Below are 19,030 nucleotides of genomic sequence, written 5' to 3' on the forward strand. Positions count from 1 at the left end.
ACCTGAAGAGTTAATCTGGGAAAGATTGATGTGGAATTGTACTTCATTGCAAAACTGGAAAACTGCAAAATTGTTATTGCAAAACTTGGTATTTCCAGAATCAGAGAAAACTTGGTTTGGCAAAGCAGAGGCGGAAGGTGTATGAGGATGACTCAGAGGTGGGAATTGCTTGTGAAAAAGAGTGTAGGTAACGAGGTGAGACGAACCAGGGAAAAACTGTGACCAGAAAACCATGGTCAGAATGAGTTTCAAGGTGGGAAGGATGGGTGGCAGTTCAAGTAGCAGGGAGGTCAAAGATTAGAAAACAGGAGATCATTTGGATGTGGCTAGAAGGAGATCTCTGAAGATCCCTCTGGACTGGAAGCTTGTTGTGGGCAAGGAACTTGTCTACCAACTTCATTGTACTGTACTCTCCCAAGTACTCTGCACCCAGTAAGCACCCAGTAAATACCACTGATTGATTAGGATAATTCCAATATTATAAAGTACAAAAAGGATGAAATCATCTGTATTATAGAATGTCAAGGAGAGAAATGAAGAGATGTCGCTCACTCTTTCAAGTGCCTGATCCTTGGTGATTCTTTTGTCTTTTCAGAATGAAATTCACATTTTAGTCACCCTGTGTGAACCTTATCTCTTCATTATTATTATTAATTGTACTTATTGAGTGCCGTATGAACCTTATCTCTTCATTATTGAGCCCACTGTTGGGGAGGGACTGTCTCTGTATGTTGCCAACTTGTACTTCCCAAGCGCTTAGTACAGTGCTCTGCACAAAGTAAGTGCTCAATAAATACGATTGATTGATTGATTGGTTATTATTATTAATTGTATTTATTGAGCGCTGACTTCATACGAAGCAAGTTCATCACCAGTCTAGCAGTTCAGTCATTTTTACTGCTAAGTACATGACTATTTAAGAAAAATATGTCTAGAGTCATATTACACTAGGGTCTGTTGACTTTTATTGGTATTTGTTAAGCACCTACTATGTGTCAAGCACTGTTCTAAGCTCTGGGGTAGTTACAAGTCCCTGTCCCACATGGGGCTTTACAGTCAAGTTTGGTGGGGAACAGGTATTGAATTCCCATTTTGCAGTTGAGGAAACGGAGGCACAGAGAAGATGAATGACTTGCTCAAGGTCCTACAGCAGGTAAGTGGCAGGGCCAGGATTTAGATCCCAGGCCTGTGATTTATCCACTAGTCCACACTGCTTCCCCGAGAGGATGATGCCTAACCTTCACCCTCATTGCCCAAGTTGACTGACTCTATTTTTTTATTCGTTCATTCATTCAATCGTATATTGAGCACTTACTGTGGGCAGAGCACTGTATTAAGCTCCTGGAAAGTACAATTTGGCAACAGATAGAGACAGTCTCCAATCAGTCAATCAATCAGTCAGTGGAATTTATTGAGTGCTTACTATGTGCACAGCGCTGTAGTAGGCTAGGGAGAGTACAGTGCAGTAGAATTAGCAAACATGTTTCCTGCCAATAACAAGCTTATAATAATAATAATGATAATAATAATAATGACATTTAGTAAGCGCTTACTATGTGCAAAGCACTGTTCTAAGCACTGGGGAGGTTACAAGGTGATCAGGTTGTCCCACGTGGGGCTCACAGTCTTAATCCCCATTTTACAGATGAGGTAACTGAGGCACAGAGAAGTTAAGTGACTTGCCCAAAGTCACACAGTCTAGAGGGGTCTCCAGTGATCTCCTTCTAGCCACATCTAAGTGGTCTCCTCTTTTCTGATCTTTGATCTCTCTGCTACTTGAACTATCAACCATTCTTTCCACCTTGAAACTCTTTCTGACCATGGTTATCCGGACACAGCTTTTCCCTTGGATCTTCTCCCCTCTTTTCCTAGTGTGCCCTGAAACCACCATTTTTACCATTTGGATGTTTTGATGATTAATAAATGACGTTGACTTGGAAATGTAGAATAGGGTAATCATATGCACTTGTGGGGATAACCGGGTGTCCACAAAGGACCCTAAAGAGCTGCCTTCTCTAATCCCACAATGAGTAAAGTCCAACAAGGAATAGACTTCAATCAATCAATCAATCGAATTTATTGAGCGCTTACTGTGTGCAGAGCACTGTACTAAGCGCTTGGGAAGTACAAGTTGGCAACATATAGAGACAGTCCCTACCCAACAGTGGGCTCACAGTCTAGAAGGGGGAGACAGAGAACAGAACAAAACATATTAACAAAATAAAATAAATAGAATAGATATGTACTACATGGCCTAGTGGATAGAGTACAGACTTGGGAATCAGGAAGACCTGGGTTCTAATCCCAGCTCTACCGTTTGTCTGTTCTGTGACCTTGGGGACATCACTTCACTTCTCTGTGCCTCAGTCACCTCATCTGTAAAATGGGGATTGAAACTCTGAGCCCCATGTGAAGCAGGGATTGTGTCCAACCTGATTTGTATCTACCCCAGTGCCTAGCATATAGTAAGGGCTTAACAAACCCCACACTAACACGTGTGTTGATTTATTCCCATTGGAAGTATTTGGGATTACCATATGCAGGACGCTTTGTTGCCAACTTGTACTTCGCAAGCGCTTAGTACAGTGCTCTGCACACAGTAAGCGCTCAATAAATACGACTGAATGAATGAATGAATGAATGACTCTGAACTGGAGGGATGAGAGGTCTAATGTAAAATGGCAAAGCCTTTGCTCTATTGGAGTAGAAAAATCACAACTCAGTACATTCCTAGCACCTGCGAGTAAAGGAGTTAAACCCTTTTAAAGCAAATCCTGCTGCTTGTATTCATACTCAGAAAAACAGTTTTGTCTGAACCCTAATAATTTTGCTCTTGCATTTACCAAGCAACCTTAAAGACAACCAAGGATGACCATGTTTCAACATTTAAAGTGTTAAGGTTTTTTCTTTTTAAATCTGAAGTAAATATCCTCTTTCATCCTCTTGGGTAGATGAAAAATAAGAACAAACAGGTAATCCTGTTCTACAAACAGTTGGAAGTTAATGAGTGAGAAGTTGCCTAGACAAAAATTTTCGTCTTCCAAATCAGAAGTGCTCTGTTGGTGGGCTGGCAGCTTCCTGATTGAAATAAAGCAGTCAGGATTGAGGGTTCATCTTTCACAGCAGAAAAAGCCCTTTGGAATTTTAATAATAAAGTATTAAAATGGCATACAAAATTAGAACTAATGAAGCAAGTTTTGAAAGGGTTGCCTTTTTGGGCTTGAGTGCAAATAAGAATTCATAATAGTGATGATCCTTGAGATGAATGTGGACAGTTTGCAGGGCAATTAAAATTTGTGACAATAATTTGACATCTGTGCCCTCCAAATGTTAAGCAAGTGGCGTGTCTTGAACCCTATGTGCCTGAAACTGTTAATCCCCAGTATACATAATGAAGCTGAGGAAGAAGTTTCTCTTAATGTGAATTATTTATTTATATTAAGGTCTTTTCTTCTCTAGGCTGTAAGCTTGATGTGGGCAGGGACTATCACTACCAACTCTGCTGTTTTGCACTCTCCCAAACGAGTCAGAAGGACCTGGATTCTAATCCCAGCTCTGTCACTTGTCTGCTTTGTAATCTTGGATAGGTCAATTCACTTTTCTGGGCCTCAGTTACCTCATCTATAAAATGGGAATTAAGACCGTGAGCCCTAAAATGGGGATTAAGATGTGAGACAGGGACTGTGTCCAACCTGATTAACTTGTGTCTACCCCAGCGCTTAGTACAGTTCCTGGAACACAGTAAACAACACATTTCATTAAAATAAAAAAGTACAGTGCTCTACATATAGTAAGTGCTCACTGAATACCATTGTTTGCCAACTTGTACTTCTCAAGCGCTCAGTACAGTGCTCGGCACACAGTAAGTGTTCAGTAAATATGATTGAATGAATGAATGAATTGAGTGCTTAATGGATTCCACCAGCAGGAAGGCTTCACAGCAATATCAACTATGGCCACTTCTCTTTATATGATACATGTTTCTAGGAGGGGCCGTGTTCCAGTCTTTGGAAAACAGATATTTTCTGGACAACACAATCAATAAATTGTAGGCATTGAGCATCCACCAAGTGCAGAGCACAATGCTCAGTGCCTTGGAGAGTGCAGTAGAATTAGTAGACGTGATTCCCCGACCTAAAAGATCTTGGAATTTAGTGAGGGAGATGGACATTAAAATCACTTTCAGAAAGGAGGAAGAAAGAGAAAGAGATGAAGCAGCGTGGCTCAGTGGAAAGAGCACGGGCTTTGGAGTCAGAGGTCTTGGGTTCAAATCCAGACTCCACCACTTGTCAGCTGTGTGACTTTGGGCAAGTCACTTAACTTCTCTGTGCCTCAGTTACCTCATCTGTAAAATAGGGACTGTGAGCCCCCTGTGGGACAACCTGATCACCTTGTAAGCTCCCCAGTGCTTAGAATAGTGCTTTGCACATAGTAAGTGCTTAATAAATGCAGTCATTATTATTGTTATTATTATTATTAGATGAGTACATGAGTAGGAGGAAGAAAGAAACAGAGATATGCACATGGGTAGAAAGGAAGAAAGAAATGGAGATATGTACATGAGTTCAACTTGATATAATGTGGTGTGAAGATAGGCCCCCAAGTATTAATAATCATAATTGTGGTATTTTTTAAGTGCTTACTGTGTGCCAGGCACTGTACTAAGCTCTGGGGTGGATACAAGCAAATTGGATTGGAAACACTCCCTGTCCCACATGGGGCTCACAGTCTCAATTCCCATTTTCCAGATGAGGTAACTGAGGCCCAGAGAAGTGAAGGGACTTACCCAAGATCCCACAGCAGACAAGTGGCGGAGTCGGGATTCAAATTTGGGAGGTCCCCGGGAGGGAGGTTGTGAGAGGTTATTGGAGATTGTGGGTACTTAGAGGTTTAGGTGGTGTGCAAGGCTGAATCGGAAGTTGGGAGATATGAAATAGGGAGATTAGAGATGAAATGGGCTTTGAAGATGGGGAAGACGAGTGGACTGTCAGACGTGAAGGAGGGGAAAATTCCCGGCAGGAGGTTGGTGGCAGGCCCGTGAATACATTAGCTGTAAAGGAATGAGAAATATGAGCTGGGATGGAGTGAGGGAATGATGAGGTTGGAGGGACTGAGCTGATGAGTGCCTTAAAGCTAGTCTTAGTCTTCATGGCTGCTTGTTGCCATGGAGAGTGGGCAACTACTGGAGATTTTTGAGGAGTGGGGGATGTATATAGAACACACACCATTCCTGAAAGCAAAGAACAAGATCAGTTGACCTTTGATAGCATCCCAAGATGGTAAACCTCAACTTGGATTTTGTTTTGGATGTCCCTTGCCTACATTCAGGGTGCTGCTTTCACTTGGCTGGATGGTTGTGCCCTCGCCAAGGCGACAGTGAGCAAGCTTGGAGCTACAAGTAGAGAACGCCACACACTTCCCAGTGAGGATCTTCAAAGGTTCTGCCTCTATTTAGAAGTGGAACAGCTGCAGGAATGGAAAGCTGCCAGTCTTCTGCTCACGTTACAGATGGGGTGAGTCGATTCGACTTTTAAGTACAGTAGAGGAAAAGGGTGGTGGGGTTCAGTGGCTTTAATGCAATTCTTTCTAGGCTCATCTTCCCCTTTGTGTTCCTGTTTGTTAGGCTGACCAGACCGTGTACTTGCATTTCCTAAACAGTACTCTTTATAAGATATTTTTTCTCCATCATTTAGTTTTGCAGTGTCAGGGAAACAGAAACAATTCTTGGCTCTCTCTCATTGAGGGGTTTGTTAGGCTTTGCCAACTCAGTGATTTTATAGGAAAAAAACCAGGCCCTTTTCTTTTACTTCCCACAGAACATTTGCAACCCCCTAATTCAAGGATGATCCAGCTAACAGATATTTAGGGTGACAGAAGAAGAAAGGAGAGGAACAACAGTAGCAGTCTGGGTAACTGAAGTTACCCAGAAAAATCAGAAGCCCCCTCCTTGCCCCGCAACCCACCAAGTCTCACACACTATCTGGCAGAATCAGTAAATGACTCAAGTTCAGAAGCAGTGTGGCTCAGTGGAAAGAGCATGGGTTTGGGAGTCAGAGAACATGGGTTCTAATCCAGGCTCTGCCATTTGTCCTCTGTGTGACTTTGGGCAAGCCACTTAACTTCTCTGTGCCTCAGTTACCTCATCTGTAAAATGGGGATTAAGCCTGTGAGCCCCACCTGGGACTGATGACCTTGTATCTATCCCAGTGCTTAGAACAATGCTTGGCACATAGCAAGTGCTTAACAAATACCCTAATTATTACTATTATGTAGAAATTATCTCCGCCAGAAATCTATCATTTGTTGTGGTAGCAGTAACAGTGTTTATTAAGTGCTTACTGCGTGCAGAACACAGTACTAAGCACTGGGAAAGAGTATACAAGTGGGAGTTAGACACAGTTTGCACTTTAAAAGGAAAGAACAGAGGTCACATAAAGCAGCGCTCAATCGCTTCCTCTGTTTCATGAAGGAAATGTCAGATCTGCGAGTCACATCCTAGAATTTGTGCTCGCTGTGGGCAGGGAATGTCATTTTTATTGTTGTATTGTGCTTGGTGCAATGCTCTGCACACAGTAAGCGCTTAATAAATACAGTTGAATGAACAGACAGATTGGCAGATAAGCCTTATTAAAAGCACATCTCCTCCAAGAGGCTTTCCTAGTCTCAGCCCTCATTTCCTCTTCTCCTATTCCCTTCTGTGTCACCCTTGCATTTGGCTGGATTTGGACCCTTTATTCACCCCTCCCTCAGCCTCACAGCACTTATATACAATATCCATAATTTATTTATATTAATGCCTGTATTTCCCCTCTAGATGTAAGGTTTCTGTGGGCAGGGAGCATGTCTACCAACTCTGTTATATTGTATTCTCCCAAATAGTATGTTAAGTATTTAGTATGTTAAGTATGTTAGACATAGTAGTACTGTCTATGGGAACCAGTCGGAGGGAGTGGCACATTGGGAGGTTCATAAAGCAATGGTTTTATCTTATGGCATCTGATCGCAGATGGTCACCCAGAAGCTAATGCAGCTACAGCATTTCCAAACTCCTTGAACGAGTTGTCTACACGCGCTGCCTAGAATTCTTCAACAACAACTCTCTCCTCGACCCCCTCCAGTCTGGCTTCCGTCCCCTTCATTCCACGGAAACTGCGCTCTCAAAAGTCACCAATGACCTCCTGCTTGCCAAATCCAACGGCTCATACTCTGTCCTAATCCTCCTCGACCTCTCAGCTGCCTTTGACACTGTGGACCACCCCCTTCTCCTCAACACGTTATCTGACCTTGGCTTCACAGACTCCGTCCTCTCCTGGTTCTCCTCTTATCTCTCCGGTCGTTCTTTCTCAGTCTCTTTTGCAGGCTCCTCCTCCCCCTCCCATCCTCTTACTGTGGGAGTTCCCAAGGTTCAGTGCTTGGTCCCCTTCTGTTCTCAATCTACACTCACTCCCTTGGTGACCTCATTCGCTCCCACGGCTTCAACTATCACCTCTACGCTGATGACACCCAGATCTACATCTCTGCCCCTGCTCTCTCCCCCTCCCTCCAGGCTCGCATCTCCTCCTGCCTTCAGGACATCTCCATCTGGATGTCCGCCCGCCACCTAAAGCTCAACATGTCGAAGACTGAGCTCCTTGTCTTCCCTCCCAAACCTTGTCCTCTCCCTGACTTTCCCATCTCTGTTGACGGCACTACCATCCTTCCCGTCTCACAAGCCCGCAACCTTGGTGTCATCCTCGACTCCGCTCTCTCATTCACCCCTCACATCCAAGCCGTCACCAAAACCTGCCGGTCTCAGCTCCGCAACATTGCCAAGATCCGCCCTTTCCTCTCCATCCAAACCGCTACCCTGCTAATTCAAGCTCTCATCCTATCCCGTCTGGACTACTGCACTAGCCTTCTCTCTGATCTCCCATCCTCGTGTCTCTCTCCACTTCAATCCATACTTCATGCTGCTGCCCGCATTATCTTTGTCCAGAAACGCTCTGGACATATCACTCCCCTCCTCAAAAACCTCCAATGGCTACCGATCAATCTGCGCATCAGGCAGAAACTCCTCACCCTGGGCTTCAAGACTCTCCATCACCTCGCCCCCTCCTACCTCACCTCCCTTCTCTCCTTCTACTGCCCAGCCCGCACCCTCCGCTCCTCCACCACTAATCTCCTCACTGTACCTCGCTCTCGCCTGTCCCGCCATCGACCCCCGGCCCACGTCATCCCCCGGGCCTGGAATGCCCTCCCTCTGCCCATCCGCCAAGCTAGCTCTCTTCCTCCCTTCAAGGCCCTGCTGAGAGCTCACCTCCTCCAGGAGGCCTTCCCAGATTGAGCCCCTTCTTTCCTCTCCCCCTCGTCCCCCTCTCCATCCCCCCACCTTACCGCCTTCCCCTCCCCACAGCACCTGTATATATGTATATATGGTTGTACATATTTATTACTCTGTTTATTTATTTATTTATTTATTTTACTTGTACATTTCTATCCTACTTATTTTATTTTGTTGGTATGTTTGGTTCTGTTCTCTGTCTCCCCCTTTTAGACTGTGAGCCCACTATCGGGTAGGGACTGTCTCTATGTGATGCCAATTTGTACTTCCCAAGCGCTTAGTACAGTGCTCTGCACATAGTAAGCGCTCAATAAATACGATTGATTGATTGATTGATACAGCAACTCATAGTTTATTGGATTCTCGTACTTGTTGATGTAATTAGGCTGGAAAATAGCAGAGAGTCGGTCATGTCACCGAGTATGAACCAAGGAAATTTGGATGGCCAGTTCCAATTCAGTCTCCTCTCCATAACTAAGCACTGAGTCATCATCCTGATCCCTCCCTCGTGCAATAGGAGTCTTTCTCGTTTGGCTTTTAAAGGGCTTCAGATTGATTTTTTCCCTCTCCTTCCCTTCTGCTGGGGCTACTGTTCAGGAGGGAGGGGAAAAAATAGTTTTTTTAACTAAAATTTCAGTCGGTAGAGGCTCTGGTCTCCTTTGGGCACTGGCCTTTAATGTTGTCCAAAGCAGAACAGACAAAAGAAGATTGAATATGTTCCACCTTGATTTCATTTGTGAAAATCAGAAACCCTTGGCAAATCACCCAAGTGTTGTACTCTTAAACAAAACTACGTCTCATATGTCAAACCCAGAAACGTCACCTCTGGAGAACTGGTTTCTAAATCTTACCACATTCTCAAGCAGCAGTAATAGGATTTTGAAGGTAAAGGATACAAATTCATCTGATTTTTTTTTCTGATTTACTAGCCTTATTAGCTATTTTCTTGGAGAGAGTAGATTAGGATGGAAGTTTTGCTATTCCATTTTTGTTTTGGAGAATGATGTGGCAGGATAGTGTTTTCTCCATCTTTAGGGGCCCATGAGGTATAAATTCCCATGTTGTTACCTAGCAGCTCTCTTAATTATTTTGGTGGAAAGAGAGATAGTTGAAATAGTGTTCAGGAAAGCCAAGAAATTTCAGTTTTTCCTTGCTCTCTCTTTCCTCTCAGTCCCATGCATAATTTAGAGTTGGTCAATTTAGGATTTTCCTTAACATAACAAAAAGTATGTGGAAAGTTACTTAATTCGCTTAATTTTACTTACTTAATTTTATCTTGAAAATTATTTCCTGGTCACGGGGTAGAGGGCTGCAGCCAGTGATCTGAATCCTTTTCAGCTCCAACATCTCACTCTCTGTCTACAGCCACAAGAAGATCTCAGCACAGCTTTACCTTATCTTCCCTCCCAAACCCTTTCTTCTCCCTGTCAGTGTGGGCGGCAGTGTGGACGGCACAACCATCCTTCCTGTCACACAAGCCCGCAACCTCAGTGTCATCCTTGACTCCGCTCTCTCATTCACCCCACATATCCAATCAGTCACCAAAGCCCGCCGGTCTCACCTTCACAACATCGCCAAGATCTGCCCTTTCCTCTCCAACCAAACCGCTACCACGTTTCCCAGACTGAGCCCCCTCCTTCCCAGACTGAGCCCCCTCCTTCCTCTCCCCCTCCGCCCCCCTCCATCCCCCCCGCCTTACCTCATTCCCTTCCCCACAGCACCTGTATATATGTATATATGTTTGTACGTATTTATTACTCTATTTATTTTACTTGTACATATCTATTCTATTTATTTTATTTTGTTAATATGTTTTGTTTTGTTCTCTGTCTCCCCCTTCTAGACTGTGAGCCCACTGTTGGGTAGGGACCGTCTCTATGTGTTGCCAACTTGTACTTCCCAAGCACTTAGTACAGTGCTCTGCACACAGTAAGCGCTCAATAAATACGATTGATTGATTGATTGATTGATTAGTATCACTCATCCTAGCCCGAGTGGATTACAGCATCAGCCTCCTTTCTGACCTCCCAACCTCCTGTTTCGCCTCACTTCCATCTATACTTCACTCTGCTGCCCAGATTATCTTTCTACAGAAATGTCCTGGGCATGTCACCCTTCTCCTCAAAAATCTCCAGTGGTTGCCTATCAACCTCCATATCAAACAAAAACCCCTCACTATTGGCTTCGAAGCTCTCCATCATCTTGCCCCACCTCTCTTCTCTCCTTCTATATCCCATCCCGCACACTCCACTCCCAGTTGCTAACCTTCTCACTGTGCCTTGTTCTCGCCTGTCCCACCATCGACCCCTGGCCCAAGTCCTACCTCTGGCCTGAAACACCCTCCCTCCTCAAATCTGTCAAACAATCACTCTTCCTCCCTTCAAAGCCCTACTGAAAGCTCACCTCCTCCGAGAGGCCTTCCCAGACTAAGCCCCCCTTTTCCTCAGCTCCCCCTCCCCTCCACATCACCTTGACTCCCTCTCCCCGTCCCACAGCACTTATGTATATATGAAATATCTATAATTCTGTTTATATTGATGCCTGTTTACTTGTTTTGATGTGTATGTATCAATAATTCTATTTATTTATATTGATGCCTATATACTTTTTTGGATGTCTGTCTCCCCACTTCTAGACTAAACCCGGTGTGGGCAGGGATTGTCTCTCTTTATTGATGAATTATACTTTTCAAGCACTTAGTAAAGTGCTCTGCACACAGTAAGCGCTAAATAAAGACGATTGAATGAATGAATGAATGAATGAATACGTTAGACCCTAGTAGCCTCATCATATGTCCTCCTTACTACTTGGGCAGGACTGGGGACCTGAGAAGTTTGAATAGGTGGGTGAGGGATTGGAGAGAAGATTTCAGTAGGAAATCTTCTAGGGTAAGTATCTAATTAAGCCCCCAGCAGTTTTAGAAGTGACTGAAAACTCACTGAGGGATACTAACACCACCTCATCATAATATCAATGGTATTTATTCAGTTCTTACTGTGCGCAAAACTCTGTACTGAGCACTTGGGAGAGTACAATATCACAGAGTTGGTAGACATGTTCCTTGCCCAAAATGAGCCCATGCCTCCATGCCAACTTGATTTCCAGAGAACATTTCCTCCCCCTACCCACAAGGGTAATCCTCCTCGTTTACCCTAGTGGGAAGAGCATGGACTTGGAAACAAGAAGACCTGGGTTTTATTCCAACGCCATCACTTACCTCTGCTGTGTGACTTCACTTCCCTGTGCCTCGGGCCCCTCACCTGTAAAATGGGAATTCAACACCCGTTCTTCCTTCTGCTTGGACTGTGAGCCCTACGGCGGACCTAATTATCTTGTGTCTACTCCAGCGTTCAGTACAATGCTTGAAACATAAGAGTGTAACAAATACTATTATTATTATTATTATTATTACTATAATTATAATTATCTAGGATGGTCTCCTGATAGCTCCTAGAGGATAGGCAGGGGCAAGGAGAACCTAGGGAACCACCACTCTCTGTCAGAGGCTGTCAATTATGCTTGGTTCCAGACCAATGAAAGACAAGTCTATAGGCACACTGCCTTATCTACACAAGTCTTGCTGGGCTGATTTGTGACACAAAATACAAGCTTCCAGTCCTCCTTGAAGATGAGGCAAGGAGTGTTAGCACTGCCAGGAAACACACAGGATCTATTGACTTTATTAACTTTTTTTTTTATTATTCACTTCAACTTGTTGTCAGGTTCCCTTGTTTCAGAGAGTGGTCTAGTTCACTTATTCTTTTAATCCACAGAGCACAGGTAAATAGAAGTGGCAAGCACTGTTACTCCTTTACAGGTGGACAAACTAGAGGTCATTCAATCAGTCGTATTTATTGAGCACTTATTGTGTGCAGAGCTAAGATTTTGGGAGAATGCAATATAACAGAGTTGGTAGAAACATTCCCTGCCCACAATGAGCCTACAGTCTAGAGGGGGAGACCGACCTTAACATAAATGAATTAATTATGGATATGGACATGAGTGCTCTGAGGCTGAGGTCAAAATGATTGTCAACTGGCCTACCCACTAATTCATTAAGAATTTGAGTGGAATCATAAATAGATCTCAGATCTCTGCTTCAACTAATGAATTAGTGTGGAAATAGCAGGTAAAATCCTCTAACAAGAAAACTCTAATAAACCATTGTTCAGAGCCTTTAGCTTTCACAACTAGTAATTGTAACCTGGAAAATAATGCTGACATTAAGATGTATCATGAGAGTACCGGAAACAGGATTGACCTGTAGCATAGGTTTTCAAAATATGTCCCTGGGACACTGTGACGCAGTCATTGAGAGTATTGGTCTTCTTTCATTTTCATTTTCATTCAGCTGTATTTATTGTGCGCTTACTCTGTGAAAAGCACTGTACTAAGTGCTTGGAAGAGTACTCTATAGCAATAAACAGAAATATTCCCTGGGCACAATGAGCTTACAGCCTAGAGGGGGAGGCAGGGAACTGAACTGAACTGTAAGCTCACTGTGGGCAGGGAACATGTCTACCAACTTTATTATATTGTTATATTGTACTCTCCCAATCAGTACGGTGCTCCACATGCAGTGAGCACTCAATAAATACCACTGATTGATTGAACTAGTAATAAGGAACTGCAGGGTTATCTCATCTAGGGGAATCAAGGGTAGTTATATCTCCTTGTGAAGGGCACATTAATCCCTTGCTAACTTACATTTGTTATTTTGCAATAATCCTGAAAATCAAATGTTCAGGAAATATTTGTGCACAATAAAAACAAGTGTTGTTCTTTGGAATCACTTCTGCTGAAACCAATTTTACAGCCACTACTTCTGATTGAAATAAAACTTGAAACAAATTTTCTAAGACCCGTGGCTTCTGAAAGGATATCATTTGAAAAGTGTAATAGAGTGCACTTGGGACAGAAGTTAGCTGTATAAATCCTATGAACCTTTGTTTTCTTTTTTAAAAAAAACAAAAAAACCCAAACCTGGTTTCTTACTAATCCTAAACCCGGAAACCTGTTTAACAAAACCAGTGTCCCTCTGTCCAAACTGGGAATCAAATCCTGGGTGGTGTGGGGAAAAGTATCTATGATAATTAGCCAAGAAGTCAATCAATCAATGTTATTTATCAGACATTTACTGTGGGCTGAACTAGGTGCTTGAGAAAGTACAGTGCAACAGAGTTGGTAGTCGGTATCTCTGTTCCCAAGGAGCTTACTGCTTTTAGGAGACAGATATTAAAATAGATTAGGTCTAGACTGTAAGATCATTGTGGGCTGGGAATGTGTCTGTTATCTTGTACTCTCCCAATTACTTAGTACAGTACTCTGCACATAGTAAGCGCTCAATAAATACGATTGACTGACCGGATGGGGAAATAATAGTGTATGAGAGTATTTACATAAGTATTGCAGGGCTGGGGTGAGTATCAAAGAGCTTAAGAAATACACAGTCAAATTCATAGTTGACTTAGAGGGGAGAGCGAATAGGGGAAATCAAGGGCTTAGTCTGGAAAGGCGTCCTGGAGAAAATGTGATTTTATATTAATGTCCGTCTAGACTGTAGACTGTAAGCTCATTATGGGCAGGGAGCGTATCTGCTAATTCTGTCATATTGTACTCTCCCAAGGCTTAGTACAGTGTTCTGCACATAGTAAGGGCTCAAGAAATACCATTGATTGATTGATTGATTGGTGAGTTGGTGGACTGTCAGCTATGAAGTGGAGGGGCATTCCTGGCCTGAGGGAGAATGTGGGCAATAATAATGATGGTATTTGTTAAGCGCTTACTATGTGCGAAGCACTGTTCTAAGCACTGGGGGGATACAAGGTGATCAGGTCCCACTTGGGGCTCACAGTTTTAATCCCCCTTTTACAGATGAGGTAACTGAGGCACAGAGAAGTTAAGTGGCTTGTCCAAGGTCACACAGCTGACAAGTGGCGGAGCCGGGATTTGAACCAATCCCAAGGGATTGGCAAGGGATCAGTAGCAGGATAGATGAGGTCGAGGTTCAGAGAGTGGGTTGGTGTTAGAGGAATGTCGTGTGTGGGTTGTATGGTAGTAGAGAGCAACAAGATTAGGTCAGAGGGAGAGAGAGCTAATTGAGTGAACACACAGGTTAACACAGTTGCCATTTTTTTTGCAGATAGTCCACAACCCATGGAGATGGAACCAACTTATGTGGAAATTTTGCAAATGCCACAATGCAGTTTGCAAATACACTTCACTAGGACAGTGTAGGAATCCCCCTAAAATCTGAGTACAATCAAGAGTCCACACATTCTCTTTGTCATCAAGCAGTAGGCACCATTCATTCATTCATATTTATGGAGCACTTACTGTATGCAGAGCACTGTAATAAGAGCTTGGGAGGGTACAATATAACAATAAACTGACACATTCCCTGCCCACAATGAGCTTACAGTAGAGTCCCCAGGTAGTAGAGTCCTGTTTATGGAGGGGCCAGGCCTTTTATTTGTTCTTCCCAACAGGTAGCTCACTCTTTCTGAATATTTATAAGGCATTTGGAATGGCAATGGTGTAATGGTGACCTTGAATCAATAGCGATGTCACTTACTGAATGACTGTTGTTTGTGCTTAGCACTTTATTAGGCACTGGATCACCAAATAAAAGAAGCGACAGATGCATTCCCTACTTTTGAGGTGCTTACAGTTTGATGGGGAGATAGAAGACTGTAAATTTACAAATATACCTCTAGTCCAAAGCTCCCTTTCTAGATTGTAAATTCCCCCCTCACCCTGCACGCCCCTCTCTGCCCCCCAGACTGTAAGTTCCCCCTCTAGACTGTAAGCTCATTGTGTCTGCTATATTGTTATACTGTACTCTCCCAAGCACTTAGTGCGGTGCTCTGCACACAGTAAGCACTCCATAAATATGATTGACTGACTGGCTGAATGAGAGAAAAGATAGAAATAGCAGACACAATAAATCAATAGCAAAGAAATAAGCAGGTCAGTTCATGGGCTAAGGGGAGGGTATGAATGGAAAGGTAGGAGATTAATCTCCCTTTAACCAAGGACAGGCTAATTCCTCCTTGTCACTGAAGAGAAGAGGATTTTTTTCGACCTCCCTCTTTGATTCTGTCTGTTATCCAAACTTAAACCAAGTGAAAGGGGTAATGAGCTGGTTTCCAGCCCAGTAATTTCACTCTGGTGCTGGGTGACATCCTGCAGGCACTGTCTCCGGGCATTCAGTTGTAAAGAGCCTGAGGATTCTGGAGCTGGCGAGTCGCCAGAGTTGGGCAAAGGCCCGCTTCTCCACCTGGCCTTATGGATAGAGCCCCAGTCTGGGAGTCAGAAGGACCTGGATTCTAATCCCGGCTCTGCCACTTGTCTGCTGTGTGACCTTGGGCAAGTCACAACTTCTCTGTGTTTCAATTACCTTATCTGTAAAGACTGTGAGCCCAAAGTGGGGCAGGGACTGTGTCCAACCTGATGATCTTGTATCTACTCCAGCGCTTAGAACATGCTTGGCCCCTAGTAAGTGCTTAACAAATACCATCACTATTAATCAATCAATCAATCGTATTTATTGAGCGCTTACTGTGTGCAGAGCCCTGTACTAAGCGCTTGGGAAGTACAAGTTGGCAACATATAGAGACAGTCCCTACCCAACAGTGGGCTCACAGTCTAAAAGGGGGTCTTCTCCAGACCAGGTCCACTGCTGAGCAGATGCAGCCCAAAGAGTCCACAGATAAAGTGGCGTTTTGGTTTCAGTTTCACTCCTGAGCGGGAACTTGGGCTCAGCACACTAGGTGGGTTTGTAGGAGCTGCCTTCCATTGGCCACGTATCAGACCGAGTACCTACCCCCACATCTCCAGCCCAGAGAGTAAGAAGATTAATGAAGTCAGATCCCCTTTTACCAGAACACTTGTTAGGAGACCTTTTTCTGTTTGGCAATTGTTGCTGCCATGCATTTTTCTGCTGCCCATCAAGGGTATGTTTAGGATTGGATTTGTCTTTGGGAAGAACAGGTGAGGTGGCTGGAGAAAGCCAGTGAGTGTCCAGATCAGGACTGGGCAGATGGACTCTTTAAGAGACAACCATTCCTAGACTCCCAGTTCTCCCAGCATCCCATTCCCCTGGTCCTGATCCATTCTGAATTATTAGTATTCACCAGCAGTTATTGCCCATACTGTGTGATATGCATGATTATGGACATACTGAGTCATTGCTTCTCTCATCGAGACTTCACTGTGAAGCAATTTGAAAGCTCCCCTTTCAGCCCGGGATGCTGGTCCTCTTCCAAATCCCAGACGTTTGTGTTCATTTTTTTTAAAAAATGAAATCCCAAATAAATAATCAACTGACGTTACCAAATTGAAATTGTCTCAGGTCAGTGACTCCGCAGACATCCAGATCTGCAACAATTGGAAAAGCATTAGAGGGCAATAAGGAAACCAGCCTTCCTCATCTGTATTTCTGAGTTGGGAATTATTCTTCGGAGGGTTTCAAATCTACATGATGTCGGGACGCATTAACCATTCTGTAATTAGAAAACAACAGATCAAAGCTGATCACGGAGAAGAAATAGTCCCAAATCCCAGTCTCGTAAATCATATGCATTATGTTTAATGGATGCCATAAAAATTATTAGGCTGGAATACAATAACATTGCTAAAGATCAAATAAATTGAGGAACAATTTTCAGTGCAGTAAAGATATTTCATATTGGCTTTGCTGAGAAAATGATCACAAATCAAAGGGGAAGCGTTTCTATTTCTCATTGGGGATCACTAAAAAACATCATACATTAGTGCCAGATTCTGCTCTTGAATCGCTCTTGTGTCACTAAGGCCAGATATACACAGCACAAAATAAACATGGAAGATGCACAATGATCTAGGAGAGGTAACCAGCTAAAGAATCTGCATTTACTTTAGTTCTCCGTATAATCGTGAGTAGCAGTGTGGCCCAGTGAAAAGAGCATGGGCCTAGGAGTTGGAGGACCTGATTTCTAATCCCGGCTCTGCCACTTTTCTGCTGTGTGACCTTGGGCAAGTCATGTAACTTCTCTGAGCCTCAGTTACCTCATCTGTAACATGGAGATTAAATCCAAATCCCTCTGACTTGGACTGTGAGCTTTATGTGGGACCGAGGCTGTGCCCAAACTAACTTGTATCTGCCCCAGTGCTTTCTACAGTGCTTGGCACATAGTAGGTGCTTAACAAATACCAATAAAAAATGTCCAAGCTTCCTCTTCCTTTCCTTGCAGAAATCTTTCTTGAATTCTGAATGGCCAGGTCTGCTGAGGATAGTGGAATTTTACAGTGCTCTGCACACAGTAAGCGCTCAATAAATACGATTGAATGAATGAATGAATGAAAGGAGTGGATTTTTGTGATGCAATGAACAGCTCCCTCCCTAACCCCCCAGTGGAATTGGGAATGGGAAGACAGCAAGCACTTAATACAGTGCTATGCACATGGAAAGCATGCAATAAATAGCATTGATTGATTGGCAGCACAATTTATTGGAGTGGCCAAACAGTTTCATTTCGATTTACCCTTGGAAAGGCATTTATTACTGAATTCATTAATGGTATTTATTGAACACTTATTGTTTGCAGAGCACTTACTATGTACAGAGCACTATACTAAGCTTTTGGGAGAGTACAATACTACAGAGCTGATAGACACGCTCCCTGCCCACAAGAAGCTTTTAGTCTAGAAGGGGTTACTCAATTTGGGGTTTGGGACAGAGATAAATGGGAATTTGCATGCAGGGCTGAAGTTTAAAAACATACATTTCCATCTTTTCAAGTATCCTGTTGCTGCTCTTCTTAGTAAGCCTGTGTTCTTGCCACCATCCATTTCTGCCCGTGAATTAATAGGCCTCCTCTAAGCTCTCCCGACTGTGGTGATAATCCAGCAAGTGGCCGAACGTATATTTTGTTAATGGTATTTCATTCATTCATTCAGTCGTACTTATTGAGCTCTTACTGTGTGCAGAGCACTGTACTGAGCTCTTGGGAAGTACAAGTTGGCAACATATAGAGACGGTCCCTACCCAACAACATGCTCACAGTCTAGAAGGAGGAGACAGAAAACAAAACAAAACATGTGGACAGGTGTCAAGTCATCAGAATAAATAGAAATAAAGCTAGATGCACACCATTAACAAAATAAATAGAATAGTAAATATGTACAAGTAAAATAAATAGAGTAATAAATCTGTACAAACATGTACAGGTGCTGTGGGGAGGGGAAGGAGGTAGGGTGGGGGGGATGGGGAGGGGGAGAGGAAGCAGGGGGCTCAGTTTGGGAAGGCCTCCTGGAGGAGGTGAGCTTTCAGTAGGGCTTTGAAGGGAGGAAGAGAACTAGCTTGGTGGATGTGTGGAGGGAGGGCATTCCAGGCCAGGGGGAGGACGTGGGCCGGGGGTCGATGGTGGGACAGGCGAGAATGAGGCACAGTGAAGAGGTTAGTGGCAGAGAAGCAGAGGGTGTGGGCTGGTTTGTAGACGGAAAGAAGGGAGGTGAGGTAGGAGGGGGCGAGGTGATGGACAGCCTTGAAGCCGAGAGTGAGAAGTTTTTGCCTGATGCATAGGTTGACTGGTAGCCACTGAGATTTTTGAGGAGGGGAGTAACATGCCCAGAGCGTTTCTGCACTGTATTTGTTTAAGTGCTTACTATAAGCCAGGCACTATACTAAGCTCTGGGGTACATCCAAGCGAATCAGGCTGGACACAGTCA

Source organism: Tachyglossus aculeatus, chromosome 11, assembly GCF_015852505.1.
Source record: "Tachyglossus aculeatus isolate mTacAcu1 chromosome 11, mTacAcu1.pri, whole genome shotgun sequence".
Lineage (NCBI taxonomy): Eukaryota > Metazoa > Chordata > Mammalia > Monotremata > Tachyglossidae > Tachyglossus > Tachyglossus aculeatus.